Source organism: Meleagris gallopavo, chromosome 5 (assembly GCF_905368555.1).
Source record: "Meleagris gallopavo chromosome 5, MGAL_WU_HG_1.1, whole genome shotgun sequence".
NCBI classification, from domain to species: Eukaryota; Metazoa; Chordata; class Aves; order Galliformes; family Phasianidae; genus Meleagris; species Meleagris gallopavo.
This window is the reverse complement of record NC_139408.1, coordinates 22230004-22250261: the sequence shown is the minus strand read 5'-3', so window position 1 is coordinate 22250261 and position 20258 is coordinate 22230004. Positions and strand designations below refer to the sequence as shown.

The following is a 20258-nucleotide window of genomic DNA, read 5'->3' as shown; positions in this document are numbered from 1 at the left end:
ACTCACTGTGCTGAGCTTCCACCTGCTGAGTAGAAGTGCTACCACCGTCTTGCTGCCTTGATGCCAACAGGTTTTGAGTTTGTATCGGGTACAGGCAATGCATTAAGACTGTGAGGTTAAGCACTAGGAAATGCACACAGGGCAACAAAACCTAAAAGCTTCTACCTTAAAACTGCAGAATTGTTTAACATAATTGTTTCCTAATCATAAGCATGAGAAAGTGCCACAGGTTGTAGTGTGAATTTCCCTTCACAGCTACTTAAGCTTTTCCTGAACTAGTAATTTAATTCTTAATTACAATTTTCTCTGTTTAGTTTCCCCATTGGGCTTTTTTAAGGGGTGAGGGAATGTGTTGGCACTAGGAAAATGGAGGAATATTAAAGCAGTCATTGCCTGTTAGACAGAGATCAAGGACTTTTGAGATGCTGACAGAGCTGGTTGCATAGAGGGACTTGGATGCTGCATCAGCTTGTGGTTTATATGCTGTACATGGCAGAAGAGGTAGCTGGAGACAGGTCTACACCCATTGGAAGGCACATAGCTTCCCTGGTGCTGCAGTGATAATAGCCACAGTCTCAGTGTTAGTTGAGAATCTGCATCTGTGTGTGCTGCAATGCCCCTTATCTTTGCAATTCAGTGTGAGGCATGAGTTAAAAAGACTGAAACTTTTCTGGGAATGTGCAGGAAACATAAGTGAAGAAAACTTAAGTGCTTTTAAACTTCAGAAATACATGTTGTCACTTACTCTTGATTTCACTTTTTCCTGAATTTCACTTCAGTCTTTTTTTGATCTCGAATTCATATTCTTGGCTTAAGCTTGTGCAGTCAGGACTAAAGCACCTGATTCTTTTTTTTTTTTTTTTTGTTATGAGGACAGCCTTATCATAAATGTCTCTCTAGATTTGAACAGGCTCTATGATGTATAGGAATCCTTACCTGCACATGCACAGCAGATTTTATTAGACTTGCTGAGTTTAGCAACAGATTAAATTTGCACTTTTGATGTCCCTTGTCTAGCTCCTTGCAATGGCTCAGCCAATGCTTATTGACTTTTATGTATTGACACCTTCATTAACCATAGAAATGATAACTTTGCATAGATAAATGCACCATACTCCTTGTGTATGGTTACTGTACCTATACAACCGCTACCCAAACCCCAGATTTGCCCAGGCCATGAATATAATAAGGAATAATAAGGAATTCTTACTCTTAAAGAATAAGAACATTCTAGTGCTGTTTGGTGAATTGGACAATGGCCACATGGCTCCATCAAGTCTGTGCAGAAATAAAATCCTTCCAGTGTTGCTGAAGTGCTTGAAGCTTTTGTAGTAGATCTAAAAATCACAGATCCAGCCGTTACTGACATTCGCTTAAGGAAAGATTGTCATTCAGTTCTCATTAAAATTTCACATTAAAAAATTATGGTCGGTGCAAAGGGTAGATATGAATAAGGACAGAGTGTGTAGTAAAAGAAGCACTGACAATTTTTTGTCTTTATGACACTGATTGACACCAGTCAAGGCACTTAAAAGAGTCTTCAGGAATGAGTATTCATTGTCCCTGGGGGCTTCATAGTACTCAGAGAATCTGAAAAAATACAGTTGAATTTTTAAAATATGCCCATCACCAGCACTTTCAATTAACTTAATGAAGAGGAGGACTTTCTGTCTGTGGAATTAGAAGACAATCAAAGTTATCAAAGCACCCATAAAGTAAGGCTCTGACCCCGTGTCACCAGATGATGGATTTGTTGAAGTCACAGATGAGATTCTACACTTAAAAATGACTTATATTTTGTGCTAAAAGAATTCTACTACTGACTTTTTAGTCTGGCTTGGGAAACATACTTCTAAACTCTGCTGCATTGAGCACTTCTAAAAAGTTAGCAGAGACTGTCTACTCATTCATTTCTTCCACTACATCATGGCTTAGCACCACTCAGGTCACCAGTTCCACCACCTCAAAACAAAACAGGGCTGATAACTGTAGGTGCTGTAGCATACTTAGAACTAGAATACAAATAAAAACAGTTGCTTAAGATAATATGCCTATAGCACAGGATACTGTGGAATTGGAAGCCGATAAACCAGCAGTAGTATCATTATTACTTTAAGAAATGATTTGAAATGTATTTAATTTCACACCATAGTAAGTACAGACAAAGCCACCACAAACATAGTAATGAAACAGCCCATTTATTTTAGCCTGATTGTCTGCCAGTTTGTGGACATTCTGTCTCAGAAGTGTTTGTGGTGAATGTACCCATGTCATTTTTGAGTTACTGGCTGGACTTATTTATGTCTATACATCTCTATTTTCCCAGCTGACAGGGAAGACCAATCAGAGGAAGCTTCAGTTTTCAGATGTCTTCCTGAACAATTTCCTTTCAGAACCTTGCTGTAGCTGAGATCCTCCAAGCAAAGGCAATCTGCAGTTGGCTGTGTCCTTTGGAAAGCTGCGCGTTACTTTCTGGATCATCTCAGTGCAGCTTCCTTTCCGTGCCTGCGCTGCATGAGCTCTTGGCCTTGCTCTGGATGTTTTGATTTTCACTGTCTCTGATGTGTTGCACTTTTTTTCCCCTCACGTACAAAAGGTTGCTAGGATAGCAAGTTTAAGGTTGTTAATGATAGTTCATTTTTTCTTAATTTCTCCTTATCCTTCTCAGCACTAGTTCACCGATGGCTCTACATCACAAATGGGAAACCTCTCTAACAACTCTTTTACTCTTTTACCAGTGTAAGCCATTCCCTTGTCCCTATGGGTTTTGGAATCCAAGTTGTTGGCTAAGCCTGCAGGCGATATAATTGATAGTAATTATATCCATCCATTAATAGCGGCCAGCAGCAGCAGCTCAAAACTTGAGAGCCATTGGCAATCCGCTTACCGTTTCAATTTCTAAATTGATCTCTGGAGTCGGCAGGAATTAGGACCAAAGGAAAACATATTTTCGTTATCTCTGCCTTTCCAGATCTCTCCAGAAGGTTGCCGGGGCACAGAATTCCCTAACCCTTCTTTCTGTCCCCTAGACACCGCAGTCATCGCCCTTCTTCGTGCAAGATGGAGAGTCCCTGCGGGCCGGGATCTGCCCGTTGCGGGCGCGGGGCTGCCGGCCTCGGTGGGCTACCCGAAGGGAGCGGAGGGAGCCGCAGCTCTGCCCGGCGGCGCGGGGACGCGGCGGGGCGGGAGCGGAGCCGGCCGTTGGCTCGCGCCCAGCCTTTGAGGTGGGGGCACGCGGAGCGGGCGGCTCGGGGAGGGATGCCCCCGAGAGGCGCATGCGCCCCGCGAGCTCGGCGCTGCGTGACGAGAGCGCTCGGGCAGCATCGGGAGGCCGCCTCGCTCGCTCATAGGTTGCCTCCCGCCGGCAGGCGCGCGCCCGCGACGGAGCTCTTCCGAGTAGGGAGCGCGGGGGCGTGTGCGCGCGAACGAGCGAGCGAGCGCCGCCGGTCGCTCCCGCCGCGCTCGCCGCCCGGCGCACGCCCCGCGCGCTCCTTGTTGTCAGCCGCTCGCGCGAGCGCTCCCCGCCCTCAGCGCGCGCCGTCTCAGTCCGCCGGCGGCTCCGCTACGCGACGGCGGGTTCCCGCTTCCGTCCCTGCAGCCGGGCGTCCGTTCCCGTCGCCTCGGCGTCTCCTCGCACCCCGCAGCCGCGGCCGCGGCAGCGCGGGCCCCGCCGGCGCCGCCGCACTCGGGTAAGGGGATGCGGGAGCTGCGCGCGAACCGCGGCGCGGGGAAGCGGATGCCGAGCCCGGAGCGGGCTGCTCCAGCCGGCGCTCCCCATCCCTTTCCCCGGGCCTGGCGCCGCCGCCGCGACTCTGGCGCTGCTCGGCAACCGCCGCCGCCGCCGCCGGGGACGGGGGAGGGGGCCGCCCCCCGCCGCGCGCCGCTCCCCGCCCGCTCCTCACCTGCGGGGCGACGCCGGGGCCTGAGCCGCCTCCGCCCGGCGGGGAGCGGGGTGGGGAGGCCGGGGCGGCGAGCGGCGGCCGCGGCACCGGCGGAGGTTGCGGGGCCGGGCCGACCCCGGGGGGCGGCGGGGTGCCCGTGGCGGGGACGGGCGCCGGGCTGTTTCGCCGTCCCGGGAACCACGGCCGCCCGAGGGGACGCGCCGCCCCGGGCTGGGAGATGAAGGCGGAACTCGGGGCCGGTGGGCAGCCGCGGGAAACGCTCGCTCTCACGGGGTGTGGAGCCGCGCCGGCTGCCGCCTCGGGCGACCTTAACCGCGTTTCGGTACGTTTACTTGCTTCGGTCGTGGGCTCTGTTGATGATGAGGCCTCTTTTTCCTCTCAAGTTTGCGCTCAGTGTCTGCTCGGGTCTGTCGCACGTGTATGTGCTCGGTGTCCCTGGTGTTCTCCGCAGGCCGGGCTTGTGAGCCTCTGCTTTCGGAAGCTCCTGACTTGAGGGGACGGAATAGGTGGTTGCGGAGGGCAGAGCGGTGAGCGAGTCCAGCGCTGCTGGTTGGGCTGAGCATCTCGTCAGTCGCACTGTTACTCGGTGCTGTTTGCTGCTGCTACTCGGCGCTGTTTGCTGCGTCGCGCTGTGCTCCAGGTCGTACCGAAGAGCCTCGAGGCACAGCCGGTCAGCTGACGCACTGAAGGATCCTAAGTTCCTTGGGGCTGTGCTTGCCTTCGTGTGCAGGGTGCCTGCACGGTGTAAGGTCCAGCAGTGTGATGTCAGTGCTGTGGTCCACGCGCTGCGTGGGTGTGGAAAGGGGAAGCAGCCGGGTGTTCGGAACGCTCACGACTTCGTGATATAAATACTGTTTATGTGTATACATCAGTAAATAAGTGCGCACCAACGCTTTATGCCAAAATGCAGTGTTTTGATGTCTTTGTTTCTAGGCGTTAACTGAAAGCTGATGGAGTAAATGCTTCAGAACGAGTGCTTACGCATGAAGCATTTTTGGATATGATAGCCTTAGTCAAATTTTGTTCCAAGTTATTCTCCAGTGTACGTTATCATAAACTTCAGAGAAGTCTGAGATCCAGTAACAAATAATGGTCAACGTTGGCTAGGCTGCTGCTTGCGGCTATTTTACAGATGCCTCTGTTACAATTCCTTCTGTTATTAAAGAAGCCCAGTTATTAGGACTTACCAATTGGTGACTATGCTTTAAATATTTCTAGTAGCATCCATTTCTCTGGTTATTACAGGTATGCTTAGTCTCATGCTTTTATGATACTTGTTAGTGTTTCATGTGCTTGTGTGTACCTAAAGCTGGCAAACCGTCATATTGCAAAGTTTGCGTATTTTCCCAACAAAATATAATGAGACAACCATTTTTCAGTGTTGAAAGTTTAATCGATTATTCATATTTTCCAAGGAAGCAGCTCAGTAATGAGGGGAGAATAGGTATCATCTAGGAATACCAAATCATGCAAATTGACTAATTGAGTGATGCAGCTGCCAGGACACTTGGTAGCACAGAAATGCAGCAAGTGTGGCTGCAAATTGTAACTTTCATTTTCTTTAACTGGCGAAATTCTAAACAAACCAAGACATGTTAGCTGAGCAAGTTGTAAGACATTATGTCTATTAGAACAAGAGGAAAAAAACCACATTATTTATTCTTGCTGGAATACAGATCTATATTTTAAGTGCATTAGCAAAGGTAGTACGAAACCACATAGTGACTTCCTTTTGTTTTGGCATCTGTGGTTTATGAACGCTCTGCAAACAGAGGCTTGATTGTATAACAAAGTTACCGTATTTCCCATTCATAGGATTGGTCTGAAAAATTGCATTTTCAGTCCACTCTTGCCTCTGTGTAGCTGTACAGATTTGCCTCTTTATCTGTCACATCTCTTTTGAATCGAATGATTTTTTTTCAGTACTGGAATTTATGTACAGTAAGAAATAATAGAAGATATTTTTGCGCTTACGTTCTTTGATCAATGTGTTCACTGAGATTTAAAGGGATAAAGAAAGCTGGGACTTGAGCATTTAAATTTCATTGCAGAGTCAGAATTAAAATAAAAAAGTAATGACTCTGATGTTAGGCCGGTCTGGAGGGGGAGCTAGTGTCAAAGTAAAATAGGACTTTCTTTTCTTCTAGACTTATGTAAAGCTTTCTTTTTGGTCACAGAGTATGCTTCCAATACAGTAAGGAAAACAAATGTAGATGATGCATGCTATGTATGATTGCATTAATATGCATCTCTTTTATAGGCCAAATGTAATCTGCAGATGAAGTGATACGTGTGCTTCTTAAGGAAAATCATGCATATGTTTTTCTATTGTGCAACAACAGACATCTTCAAAGAACTTTAAGTTGCAAGATCAAGCTTTCAGAAATCACAAAATGCCAGAGATTCTTGTCAAACTGTAATTTGGCCTGTAAATATGTGGTTAATTGTTGTGTTTTCCCCTACAACGGTGTCTTTTATTATTTGGAGTAGAATGACACTGGTTGTGTTCAGGGAGCAACATGGAGTAGTTTTTTTTTCTTGGTACCAGTGTATGGCCTCACTATTTGTTATGTGCTGCTCTTACTGCACCTCGTTACCTTCCTCTTTTCCTGTTTCATTACTGTCAGTCTCTAGCCTTTGCATGTTTCTCCAGAACTACTGTCACAGTTCTCTGGAGATGTGTTGTGTCCCTTCATGTTGAGAATCCAATTTGGGGCTCTTAGGACACTTTTCAAAATTAGCAGTGCTTTAGTGATCTGCGTGCACTGAAATGCTTTCTAAAAAAGATCTGTCTCCCTGTGTAATCCACTAACCACAGCCTGCCTTTTCCTTCTGACTTTTTTCTCTAAGTTACTTAGCAGGGATCTGTGAATGGCCTTGCTACAGAAGTTCTGCCTGCTTGATTTTTCGTTTGGTTTCTGTTGATTTAGACTACAAATTTAAATGTTTAGATCTACTGTGAAGTTAGCACTGAGATACGAAGTCCAAAATTTTAATTACCTAATAACTTCTTTATTAAAAAAACAACAACAACAACAAAAAACTTGCCTACAAGGAACAGTATCTGTAGGATATCACTGAGGAAACAGTTCAGATGCCAGTGGTCCATCTTGATACTCAGGAAAATGAGCAGACATATCAGGAAATGATCTTGGTGTCTGATCTCCTGTGCAAAAAAGGAGTACTCAAGCAGTAGAAGCCAGGACAGAGTACAAAGGAGCAGTGGTTCAATGACTGGACTCAGAGTAGTGGTTAATGGCTCATATCTGGATGTCAGTAACAAATGGGATGCTTTGGCGGTTGATTCTGAGACCTTGAGAAGGTGATGGAATATTCTCTTACATTTGTGGAAGGCACCAAATTGAGGTCTACGAGCATGAAGGCAGGGCTGCCATCCAGGGGGGGACTTTCTCACCGTGGAGAAAAGGCCCAGCCAAAACTTTATGGAATTCAACAAGGCCAGTTGCAAAGCCTTGTGGCTGGGAAGGAAGGGCTCCTTGCAGTGATATGGGCTGCACAGTAGCTCCTCTGGGAAGCTGTGGCAGCAAACATCATGGGCCAGCAGTGATGTGCTGATCCAACAGGAGCATAGCCATTGGGTGGAGGAGAGGGATTATCCCTCTTTCCTTGAAACCCATCAGACCACATCTGCAGTGCTGTATCCAGGTTTGAGACCCTCAACACAGGAAAGATGCTGATAAACCAAAGTGGGTTCAGGAGAGGGCTGTCAGGATGGTTAGGGGCTGGAGCACTCGCGCTATGCGGAGAGGCTGAAACACCTGGGCTTGTTCTGCTGGTGAGGAGGCAGCTTCAAAGGATACACAACAATGTGCTGGTACCTTTGAGGAGATCTGGGAGAAGATGGAGCAGTGCTCTTTACTGAGGTATGTGGTGGGAGTGAAAGGGGCAGTGGTCGTAAATTCAAACAAGATTCAGAGTGGATAGAAGGAAAAACTTTCTTCGCATGAGCGTAGTCATACAGTGGAAGAGATTGCTCACAGAAGTGACTGCTCACAGATTGCTCTCTGTCTAAAGAGGTTTCGGTACCCACTGCACAACAAGCTGAGCAACTTGATCTGATCTTATAGTTGACGTGAGTTTGAGAAGGAGGTTGGATGAGGAAGGACTGGGAGTCCCTTCCAACATTGATTGTCCTATGCGTCTAGTGCTGCAGATGCTCAGCTCCCAGAGGCCTTCTGTTGGAATGCAGTCAATACAGGCAGAATGTTTAGGTGACTCAGCTGTAACGCACCAAAACAGAATAACAAAGTTGCAGTCAGCTTGACAAAAGCATCGTTTGTCATTCAGGATATACCTTTTGCTGTCTCTTAGGAAGATGCATGTGGATCTCAAAGCATGCAAATGATTAAACTTTCTAAAGAAAAGATTGCCTTTGGTAATGTGAAAGTGTGTTTTTCCTGCCCCTGTCTTTGGAAAGGTAAAAAATGTATGTTTTGCTTAAAATGAAAATATCGAAGGAGCTGAGCTTTAAGATGGATACACTCACAGAAAGGGTCATCTTGGAAGGCCTTTGGGAACTTAAAAGAAAATGAAAAATGAATCTTCTATAAGGAAATACCTGGCAGCTTTAAACATGAGTGATCTTTCTGGGTCATTTGTCGTGATAGGTATGTTAATTCATATTATGCAGCTCGTAATGCATCGTTTCAAGGTGGTGGTTTTCTGACTATCTGCTAAATTGGTTGCAATCAATTTTCATTTCCCCCCCCCAATACGTAATTATTGCTTTATGGTAGCAATATTAATTCTGAATGTAAATGCTTCTTAAGAGTCGGCTTTTGTTATGCTTGCTTCAGAACGTTATAGTACTAAGGTGAATCATAACTTTTTTTTATAGAAGTGATTTGTGTGGGTACATTAGTTTTCAAACTCACTGAAGTTTGTTTTTGTTTATGGAGTGTTTGTGAGCAAGTATGTAAATATATCCAATGTGCTGTTTATTGTTTGGTTCATAGAACTTAGTGGGTTTATTTTTTTATTTTTTTATTAAATGAATTTGTTACATTATCAGAGTATTCAATTACATAAATTACTTCTATGTCTATAAAGAGATTTCTGTTGTTGAGGCAACACAGCCTCTTCCAAAAATGTAAACTTTCATTGCAACTGCCTGGAGCCTTTGTCTTTTGATCCCTGCCTTTGTTTATGATGATAAAACCTGGACTATACCTGAAAAATCTGTATGTGTTTCTGTTATGCTGTTCTAAGCTGACATTTTGCTGCTTCTTGGGTATTTGCTAAGCAGCTCCCTCTGACAGCCATTATGGATACTCACACAGTAGGTGCTGGTGTACTTGAGGATGAGCAGTTTCTGCTGTTGCACCATACGTAGTGTGGAGATGGGCTCCTCTGAGCTGGTGGTTTGAATGTGTCAAAAAGCTATGATTGTTGGTGTGTGTGTGTGTATATATGTATATATATATAAAGTTACGATTCTCTTGTTAGAATAATATTTGATAAACATATTATTGTGTAACATCGGTTGATTTTTTTGAAGCTTTTGTTATCTACTAGAATTACTGTAAGGGGATTTTTATGTCACATTACACCTCTAGCATGTAGTCAGGCAAGTGTCCAAGAGCAAGTGATGGCTATTGCAAAAGTAGGGAGCTGGTAGAAGCCATACGGCATTTCTGCAGGGTTGGTGTCACCTTGCTCAGGGAGGTAGAATAAGGGAACTTGAAACGAGGGTGTCTCATTTGTTTATCTGAAAACATAATTGCAGTGTTCTCTGTATTTTATTTTTTTTACTTGAGAAAGTTGTTCATATTTTGAAGGAGTTTTAAGTGAATGCTCAGGTTAAGTGCCTGTGGTTTACATTGAATTATTAAAATTAACTTGCACACAGTGGTTAAGTTTACTGCTTCTTCTGGATAGCAGGCAACCCAATGCTTTGATTTTTACCTTTCATTAAGATGCCCTTTTGACTTTTTTGGGGGGACGTGTTGGCTCAGCATTTGAAAATCCTTTAGTATATATTCTTTTTTTTTTTTTTTTTTTTTTTTTTTTGCAATTGTTGTTAATGTGATATGTGTTGTTTTGTTTTTTTTTTTTCCAGACTAATGTTTCAATAGTCCTTTCATATAACACAGACCCTACTATTTTGTTAGTTTTGTGGTTCCCTACTGTAGTACTTTGACCTGGCAGGTTTGGTTAAATAATATCCAGTGCTCTCAGGCAGAGTCCCCTTTTGAGAGAAAGTTTGTGGAAGAGTCAGCTATGTAGGAAGATGAGCTGGGCGGTGATACAATACAATGTAGTAGAGGTTTACAGCTCATCCTGTGTACCATGTCGTACTGTGTTGGTGAACACATCCAGGCAGAACTTCAAGCTTGTTTTTTTTTCTTTTTTCTACAAATTATTTAGGAAAAGAAATGATTGCTCTTGAAGATTTTTTTTTTTTTTTATAGTTCTATGCCCACTTTTTTTTGTTTCTAGACAAGCTCAGCTAGTGGTTGGGGATGTCATTTGGTGTCCCATCAGAAGAATCAACCAAGCCATCAACTGCCTCGTTATTGCTGAAAACAAAAGTGAAAGAGAGGAAGCAGAATTGTATCCCCCTACTCTCAGAGTGCTGTTTTGAGAGTGCGTGCAGATTTTTCTGAGCATCTCTGACTTCCTTGACGTTTGTATAGTCAGTGTAAATATTGAAATGCTTCTTCACAGCTTAAATATATTTTCTCATGACACTGATGTGAAATGTTACAATATGTTCACACTGCTTTAGATAGCAAGGGTGTATCCTGAGAGTTCACGGAGGTTATTGTTTCCTGCTGAGAAGTTTGAGTAGTAATTTGAGCGAGTAATTCAGGGATACCTGCAAGTCAAACACAACCAGTGCAGCTTTTGGCATACAAGGGGTATTCCAGTGATCGGACTCCTTAGGCAGTAAGTAACTGCTTGCTTGCTTAATGTCACTGTGTGGCAATTCCCTCATTCAAGTATGTCTCAAAGTTATAAACAGAGTGTCATTAGATTGATAACCTCTGTTAGTAGCTTTTCTCCTGAAGTCTCTTACAATTGTGAAATATTGTTGTTTAACGTTTTAACTTCCTGGCAAAAGCAGCCCTAAGTAGATTGATTATTTCTTTATCTGACTAAGACATTTCTTATCAAAAAAGATGATAGCTTTAACTGTGCTTTTCAAGATAGTAAGTGCTTTGAAATGAAAGTGTATGGAATGGACTTTTGAACATCTCTTTTCTTGGATGTTGCTCAAGAATACTGTACCAACTTGATGTTTATTAGCTGCCATCATTTGGTGTTGAAGTGTATCCAGAGCTCAGTGGTCCCTTTAGAATGACTTTTTTTTTTTTTACTTATATACCAGATTGAATGTAATTCCAGAGAAAAATGTGTTGTGAGCTGTGAATTCTCATCTGAGAATTTTTCAGCTGTGTTTAGATATGCTTGCATGAAGACTTTACTGTATTATGAAGGTGAACAGTCCCAGATGCACACAATTAGTATGGGTAAACATAACAAAACAAAACCAATAAAAGAAAACACAAAAATCGGTGTGACAGTAATTGAGGAAAAGCAGTGTTTCAAAAAAATAAATCACTTTTTGTGTTGAAGTACTACATATCAGTGTGAAAGGTTTCTGATGGAACGTCTAAATCAAGGCGCGATATTCCTTTTCTAATTGTGCTTTTCTTTGGCACTCATGTCTTCACTAAGCTACACACACAGCATGTGTCACTGCCCACAGTTCCTTGGTTAGCGTGTCTTGTGTGGAGATGTTTTGAAGGAGGGATCATCAGTTCTTGAAGATGCAATCTGAGCCTCAACAAAACATTTTCTCTACAATCTTTTGCCTAGCCCTTTTTGAGCCTAACTTCCTGTGTCCTGATGGAGGTTTTCGAAGCTTAGTGACAGGTTTGTCCTTCTTTACCCTGTTAAATGAGTTCAGGGATGGGCAGTCCTGTTGTCAAGTTGTATCTCTGTAAAATGGCGTACAGTGAAAGCTAACCCAAAATGTGCTTTTACATCAGACCTGTGTTTGCAGCTCAGTGATCATTTTTTAATGATGTCTCAAAGTTTTTTATTTATTTGTTTTTCCCTCTGTTTTCTTTGTATATACTGCCTTATCCTTTCTGTTATATTGGGATCAAGATTTAGTGGAAAGTCCAATTTCATAATTCCAAGCCCTTGACTTCCTTATATGTTGGTCTGCACCTCCTCACTGCTGTGGGAAAGGATGACCTATGTCATGTCGTTATGAAAGAAAACACAGGTAACTGATGTAAGTTAGGAAGTTATTTTTTGTATGAAAACAGGGTTGTCCTTTGGTCTTATACTGATCACTCAGAGTAGTTGGTACCGCAGTCACTGGATACTATAGAGGAACCTGAGTTACTACATATGTATATATATACTTGCTTTGGAAATAAATGAAGGACTCAGTTGTACAGCCTTTAACCCACAGTAAATGCATTGCAGGGAGTCTGTTTTCTTTCATATATTGCACACTGAAAGAGAGAAAAGGATGAAATTGAACTGGATTAAGCTAAATAGCAATAGGGCTAGAGGGAATGGCCTCAGGTTGCATCAGGGTAGGTTCAGGTTGCATATTAGGAAAGATTTCTTCTCTGGAAGAGTGTCAGGCAGTGGAATGGACTGCCCAGGGAGGTGGTGGAGTCACCATTCCTGGAGATGTTCAAGGAAAGTGTAGGTGTGGTACTAAGGGACAGGGTTTATTGGTGGTAGGTGGATGGTTGGACTGGATGATCTTGGAGTGTTTTCCAACATTGGTTGGAAATTCTATGATTCTAGATATGTAGCGTTGAACGTGATATTTTCTTTTTATTACTGAGTAGAAAAGACATGTATAATTTCCTAGGAATTTCCTTCATAATTGAAGCATCAAAAGAATAAGGGAGAAATGCAAGATAGCCTAATGTGTAGTAAGAGGAGGATAAGAAAGCAGCAGAACCACTTCAGAAGGAATCTTCATGCAAACATTTAGTAATAGTTTCTTCTTAATATCATGCTATTTTAGTCTGCTTATGGGCATGTACAGGTATGGAAAAGATGGGTCACAAAATGACTATGCAAAACTGAGCAACTTGAAAGACATGAAACCTCTCTGAAATGCAACATGCCTTATTTTTAGCAGATGTTTTTTTCTCTAACATTTAGGCACTATAAAACTTGGCATATAGTACTGAAGAACAGTCTCAAAGGTATCTTCTAGTGTACTGAAACATACAAATAGCATACTTTCTTGTGTGTAATATTTGTGCTGATAGAAACATATTAAAAACAAATCTTCAGTGTCCTTCACGATTAGGTAACATCAGCCACGTAGCAGACCATTTTTGACAACATCGTTCAGATTTTGGTGAAGTCAGTATCTTGCTGAAAATCTCTGACCACTTCCTTGATCTTAATTGCTGGTGTCTCAGCTCTGATGGTCTTCTTGACCTTTTTTTTTTTTTTTTTTTTTGAGGCCGTACCTTTGGTTAGCACGTGTCTGATAACCTTGAAGCCACAACTCTCTAGCCCTGAGGGAAGAAGTAGTGTCTCTTCCTTTTCTCTCTGGTTTCTGGATGCTGAATTCTGTTGGCAGCTGTTCAGAGCCTTCCCATGGATGTTGGCAGTGGCAGGGATATGAAATTGCTACCATCTTTGAAATCTGCACAGCTGCTGGGATGGTTCTGAATCACAGCAATGAAGGTGGCCACAGTCTTGTTAGTGTCATCTTACTGCTATTTGACTATCACTTAATGAAAGTGGAGTCACTGAAGCCGTTTGACGTATTTTGGAACAAAGTGCTATATTTTTATTTGGTTATTGTTTGGAAAAACTTGGAGTAAAAGATATTATGTATGAGTTCTAGTATAATTCCCATAGCATTATCAGACCATGGGTCACTGTGAGCAGGTTTGAATTACTGACCTTTTTAAGGAGGAAGAAAAAGGAAGACGACAGGAAGGAACAGGAAAGCAATCTAAAGCACTAAGTATAATGCTGTTTTTCTTTTAATCTACTACTATATGATTTGTTTTAATACATAAAGAATTCTTAGCTCTGTTGGTACTGGTCTTGTATGTTGACTTTCCTTAGGGAAGTGTGCTTTTGTATTTGTAGGAATAACCAGTATTTGTGGTGGAAAGTAAGTGTGTGTGTTTATTAATCTTAAAAGAAAACAGTCTTGCTTATATCTATAGTTTTGTAGGCTGAGATGAATCCTGGGGTTTTAAATAGTCCCTCATAATTAATAGTAAAGACCCCTATCTTTATTATGTAAATACAAAATTTGGAAAAAAAGCTTCTTTTGGCTTACAGCCATTTTTCTCTTTGTTGCATTTTCAATATCGCTGTTGGTTTTCAGTGATACCAGTGATACCGTCTTTCTTCCTCTGAAGCTTGCTGATTTTCATCTTAGATTTTTTTTTCTTGCTGAGACTGTCAAACTTTATCTTCAGACTATTTGCTTTTATAGGATAGGCCTTCTATTTTGATCTAGTTCCTGTAACAATTACTTGTAGAACTGTACTGCACAAATAATTTCCTTTCTCCATTTTAAACACACGTTTGTTTCTTCCTGAATTTCTTGACCTTATTTGAAGAGAATGGATTTTGCCAGCATTTCAAGCCTTTATTTCTTCTTCATGTTGTCTGTATTCTCCTTTAAGAATTTAATTTCTCTTTCCTGATGTTTTTTTGCAGTCTTTTCCTTCAGTAGCCTTTGTCTAGGAAGAGTTGTCTGTAATTTTGTTGCTTCTGAATTTGCTTTTTCTTTTTTTCCTCAGTTTTGTTGTTGTTTTGTTAGATCTCTAAAGATGGTTACTATTTTTCCCTTTAGCACTTTTTCTGTTTTATTGGGCTGTGTGTGTGTGTATATATGTATGTATGTGTACTCCTCCAGATTTATCCTCACTTAGTTTCTGTTTTCTTAAGTTGGTTTGATTTCAAATCCTTTTTGGCCTTATCAGCACAAATAAATAGGACCATAGTCTGGTCTTGAGGACAGCTGACATGGAATGAGATCTGTCCATTTGGTTAATCTCTCACCTTTCAAAGCAGGTAGCTGCATACACAACATCATTTGGAAGTTTTCCTGTCTGTGTGATAACCTTGACACTGTTCCCAAGGGCTATTTGGGAGAGAGAAGTTGACCCTTCCCAAAAACATTTCAGGGCTTGTTCTTATATGATGATTTGCATTTCAGTGTAGCAAAGTTTCCGGCACTGGTATATTGATGCAAACTTTCAGGTTCACTTCAACAGAACTGACAGTCAACCCAGTTACTAACAGGGTTAGTGCTCACTTACGTCCATGATCTGCTTCTGAAAGCCTTATTCTGTGAGTCACTAATACTCAATCTGGTGCTTTGAAAGATTCTGCTGGCTGTCAAAAAGAAAAGCAAAAGAATCAAAACCAAACAACCTCTCTCCCTCATCCACTTTAATCTTCTTGTTTGGTAATTTTTCTTTTCTTTCTCTCACTGTAAAATATTCATGTTAGTGCTATGTGGATACTTTCAGGGTATTTGCTTCTGTTACTCTAGATCTCAAAATGAGCGTGCAATCCTTTGATATTCCTGACAAAATTTCCTGCTTTGCCGTTTGCATCTGTACTTTGCAACCCAAACGTATCTTCTGGCTTCATGAAGCATCCCTCTAAAAGTGTCATCAAATGAGTTGTATTTTTACCTACATTCCAGCTCATCTTATTTTATTCTCCATAATTTTGTCATTAGCTTACAGAGAATAAGAAAACTCTGAAGGTAGTCTACTGATTGCCATCTTTTCTTCCCTGTGATTCTTTAACTGATGGTGCTCCTGCTCCTCACTTTGGAATCAATATCTAGATTGTTGTTTATCATTCTTATTTTATTAAAAAGGGAAGTTCTCTGCCTTTGATTTGCTCATTGGTGATACAAATGACAGCAGATTTTTAACTTGCCAGTCTGGGAAGCACAGATGGCAATTCACATGGCTGAAAAGAAGTGGAACTCTGGGGAAATGAATCACAACATACGTTTTTCAGGTTTGCAGGGAGCTAAGAGAAACCCAGTGCTTCCTATGTTTTCCCCAAATTTCCCCAGATCTGCATCACACGTGCAAGTGTATGATGTAGTAGAAATTTCATTATAGCACACATGAAACTTTGTATAATGAGAAATACAAAGATGGGGGCACTCCCAAATCTGCCTTCTGGGAGTATTGTGAAGTCAATGAGAGCCATTTGTTTTTGAAATAAAAGGGAAAAATGAGTAAATATCTGGGCCAATGCTTCTTGAAAGATGGAGTGGAGGAAGAGCTTAGGAAAACAGTTCAATGTCCTGTTGGTTTAGTACATCTAGTGTGATCTGCCTCTTCCCAGACTAATAGATTGAAAGTGTTTTTATATTTGGATGTTGTACAATAACATAGTTATTAGATCGGCTTTTAGATATGTTTGTCCATTAGAAATCCATTAATTGTGTCCAATGAAATCCATTAATTATATACCATTCTCTATCAGTCCTGTAGGCTGAAACCAGTATGTGTGAAATTTTTGATATCATAAAGTGACTTTATAACAGGGTATAAACCAAGACCAAAGTCAAAGTGGCAAAGTGATACCTGATAATAGAAAAATGAATGCAAGTGAAGCCCCGTACTTCTAGGTTTGCTTTGAGAACTTTGAGGGGACTGTAATGCTTTCAAATTTGCATCTTCTTCAATTAAAGAAGAATTTAGTTGGACCACTATATGTCCTCAAACCTGCAGTAGTCAAATCTTGTTTGAAGGGGAGCACAGGAAGAATCCTCTGCGTGTCACTGCGTAATGGCTGAATCCTGAGAGCCTTTATTCGCTGTGCTGGGGAAGTTAGATGTTAGACCTTTCATTCTTGAATATTATGAATTCAGTACGGTATAGCTTTTCCTAAGCTGTTAATGTAAGGAATCTTTGGCTAATGCATGTAAAAATTATTTTATACATATAAAGATTATTTTTACCTCTGTTCCCCTGGGTTGTATTTTTTTAATACATTTGTTTAAGGAAACATGCTTTGTGTCAGCAGCTTAACGCTGACTCCAGACAGAGTGGTGAGATGCTGGAACAGGCTGCCCAGAGAGGTTGTGGATGCCCCGTCCCTGGAGGTGTTCAAGGCCAGACTGGATGGGGCCCTGGGCAGCCTGGTCTACTATTGAATGTGGAGGTTGGTGGCCCTGCCTGTGGAAGGGGGGTTGGAGATTCATGATCCTTGATCCTTCTAACCCTGGCCATTCTGTGAGATGTACTGCAGGGTGTAAGAAATCAAATGCATTATTGAAGCTAAATAACTGCTTGTTTTCCCCATAAGGTTAACTTTTTCTTTTGTCTTAAAATTTGAAAATGCTTTGGAGCTTCACCTGATTTACAGAAGGAATATAGGAGGAATAATTTTTTTTGTTATTTAGTAAGTATGAAAAAATGTTCATTGTAACATTTTAACTCTTCTTGTTTATTTTTTAAAAATAACTTTGTTGGAATAAATTGTTTCTTTTCCTGTAATATTTTTTCTTTGCAATTTTAGTCACTTCCCTGCCAGATACTTGAAATAACAGAGCAAGCATTGAAATGAGCAAGCTACTGACTTTGCTAAAAATCTGATCTGTTTGCTTCTGAATAGGAAGAAATGATGATAGTGTTCAGTAACAGAGGATAGTTTATGTGTTTGGAGCAATAAATAGTGGTTTAAGTTTCATAAAAGAAAATTAAAAATAGAGTGGATTTACATACTCTAGTGCTGACGAGAACTCCTGGCATAACCAGACTGCTAATCAGAGGTAGAGGGATCTGGGCCATAACACAACCTTATCTGTTTTCTTCTCAGATGGTTCTAAGACACACCAGGTGGTTTATAGCTTTTAAAAAAGGTTGTTAGGACCAGCCACTAAAACACTAGTTAATTTGCATTTAGGACATCGTTTGTAATACTGATTAGTCACACTTGGAAAAGACTGAGTTTCTCAAAAGACCCAGGAAAGAAAAGAATTTTTGGGATTATTCTTAAGTTGAACTCTACATCTTAAAAGAGAATTTGGCAAGCGAAGCTAGGAAGAAATAAGAATAGTCTTTGTTGAGTGTTGAAGAGCGCATGGGAGAGAGAGAGCACACAAAGTACGTATGTCTGAGGGAGAAATTCAGTTCCAAAACTCTGGAAAATCAGATGATGGAATTTAGTCTTGAAAAATTAGTTATAGTGAGAATGAAAAGCAGTGGTTTCATATAATCTTTTCTACTGTTACATAAAGAGGCTACGTTAGATGACAAGATTAAACCCACAGGCGAAAGTTATAGATGAGCATTTGAGATTTATTGGTTCTGGAATATTGGAAATCTTGGGAAGCTGAGAAAAGACTTGATTGTTGTTGGTTGTAATGAGTCCAATTTTTACATGATCTGTTCTTCAAAGCTTCCGCTGGTAGCCTGCATGGAACTGGAGGGAATAGTTATTTATTTATTGCCCTTGTGGTGAATAATTTATGTTATGCTGTTTCATTCATTCTCTTCCAAAGCAGAGGCAATTTGTCATTGACCAAAGATGGAATTTTGAGTGAGGTGATTCTTCCTGTAGTAATGGGAAAGTAGTCCTGGCCTGGAGTGTGGGTCTGATATCTGTAATCAAATTTAAATGTTTGACCCCGTTATATGGGGAAGGGAGGGTTGATATATTTGGAATTTTTTCTCCCCTCTGCATTCCTGAAGTGCTGTGAATATTTTCACCTAACACCCTGTAGTTGCAGGGACCTGTGATGTGGCTGGCATCCTTGAATTCACTTCTCTTGATATTTTGCATTCATCTTTTGTGTATTTTTAAAATTCCATTCAAATTACATTATCAATATTCACAACTTGTTTGGACTTTAGATCCTGCCTCATATGACTCTGGCCTTTTGGTACTGCCTTTGATTAAGTTGCTTGCAGATAAATCAACTTGTGAATTTACTAAGAATTCTTTTCATTACATGAGATGTTAACATTGTCAGTTCATGTTTACTATGAGCCCATCTGCCTAATTCCATGTGTATGTTTCACACAATATACTGCTTACCTGTTACTGGAATTGTAAATATGAACTTCTAAGAAGATAAAGCACGATGCCTCATGAAATTAGAATTAATCATCACTGTGGGCTGTGCTCTATTAGCTTCACTATGAGGCTTCTTCTTAGTACAGATGGGCTCCATACTCAGTTTTGCTTGGCTTGCTGACTGACCTTTAGGTGATAGTTTCAGCTCTCCATTTTCATTAAGCAGGTAGTGTAACTGATTTGATGACTCCTTCTTCATTGCAGGCAAGTTAAGTACGTGACCTTTAAGGGTCCCTTCCAGCTCAAGTGATTCTATGATTCTGTGATGAGAGATGCAGTAAAAATTACTTGGTTTTACTGGAAAGCTTAAAAAAAAAAAAACCAAACCAAAACAACAACAACAACAAAAAACAACAAAAAAACTGCCAAAATCCCCACCCTTTTGTTCTAACCACACATAATAGTAACAGTGTCGTGTTTTTGTTTGGATTTCTGAGATCTTTATAGGAAAAGCTGTATGGCTTTACTGAGTGCCACTCTAGCTGAAGTATACTGAAACTATCAATTTCAAATGGAAATGAAAATAAGCCATCTCACCCCAGATATTCCATTTTTGGAAGTTCATAGGCTCTGACCTTATAGGTGAAGCTTATTTTAAATAATTTATTACATGAATTAAAAAAAAACTAAAGAATTAGGCCTTTTCAAAAAAAGATTTATCCATGTTATTACTTGTGAAATTATTTTAGGGTTGCCTGTATAGTTGCTCAACTTCTTTTCAAAATGTAAGGTCACTTAATAACTTTTAAGCAAAACTAAGATTAGTTTAGCAGAATTCTCATTGCAGTAAAAGACAGTTAGCAGATACACTTATCATTTTCTCTTCACTCCTGTTCCTGGCACTGTTGTTACTTTAATTAGTTTCCTATTTATTTTTCTTCTTGCTAGCTTCCCCAATTTTTTCCCTTTCCTTGAAGCCAGGTTCACAAATTAACTTTTTCAGTATCCAATTTATATTATCTTGAAGTCTGATATTTGCAGCTTTTGATTGCTTTTTCTCTTTGACAGTTAGCAAGCAACACTTAGTTCAGTAGTCTGCAGCTGTTCTGAGGTAATGAGACCACAGTTATGAAGTAATGCAGTAACCTTAACGTGGACCTCAATATGAGATAAAACCTTTCTGATAATGTATAGTCAATGAATATACAGATGTTGTAGTTATGAAATGAACAAGAGAGTTTGGCAAAGCAGATTATAATAACAAAAAGAGATAGAAAGCCCGTGTCCTGGGCTTGCTGCAGAACTCCAGAGGAGGGATCTCCA

At 41.0% G+C, this 20258-nt stretch overlaps 1 protein-coding gene across 2 annotated transcripts in view; it reads left to right on the top strand.

Moving 5' to 3' along the window:
* The first annotated feature begins 3549 nt into the window (after positions 1–3549).
* FUT8 (fucosyltransferase 8) overlaps positions 3550–20258 on the top strand; it is an 82093-nt gene continuing 65384 nt past the window's right edge. The window contains exon 1 of one of the 2 annotated variants that reach the window (XM_085224632.1): positions 3550–3689. The gene's annotated coding sequence lies outside the window, so the exon portion shown is untranslated. Of the gene's footprint in view, positions 3690–4085; positions 4225–20258 lie in introns of those variants that run through there. The other variant, XM_085224633.1, reaches the window with a different exon arrangement.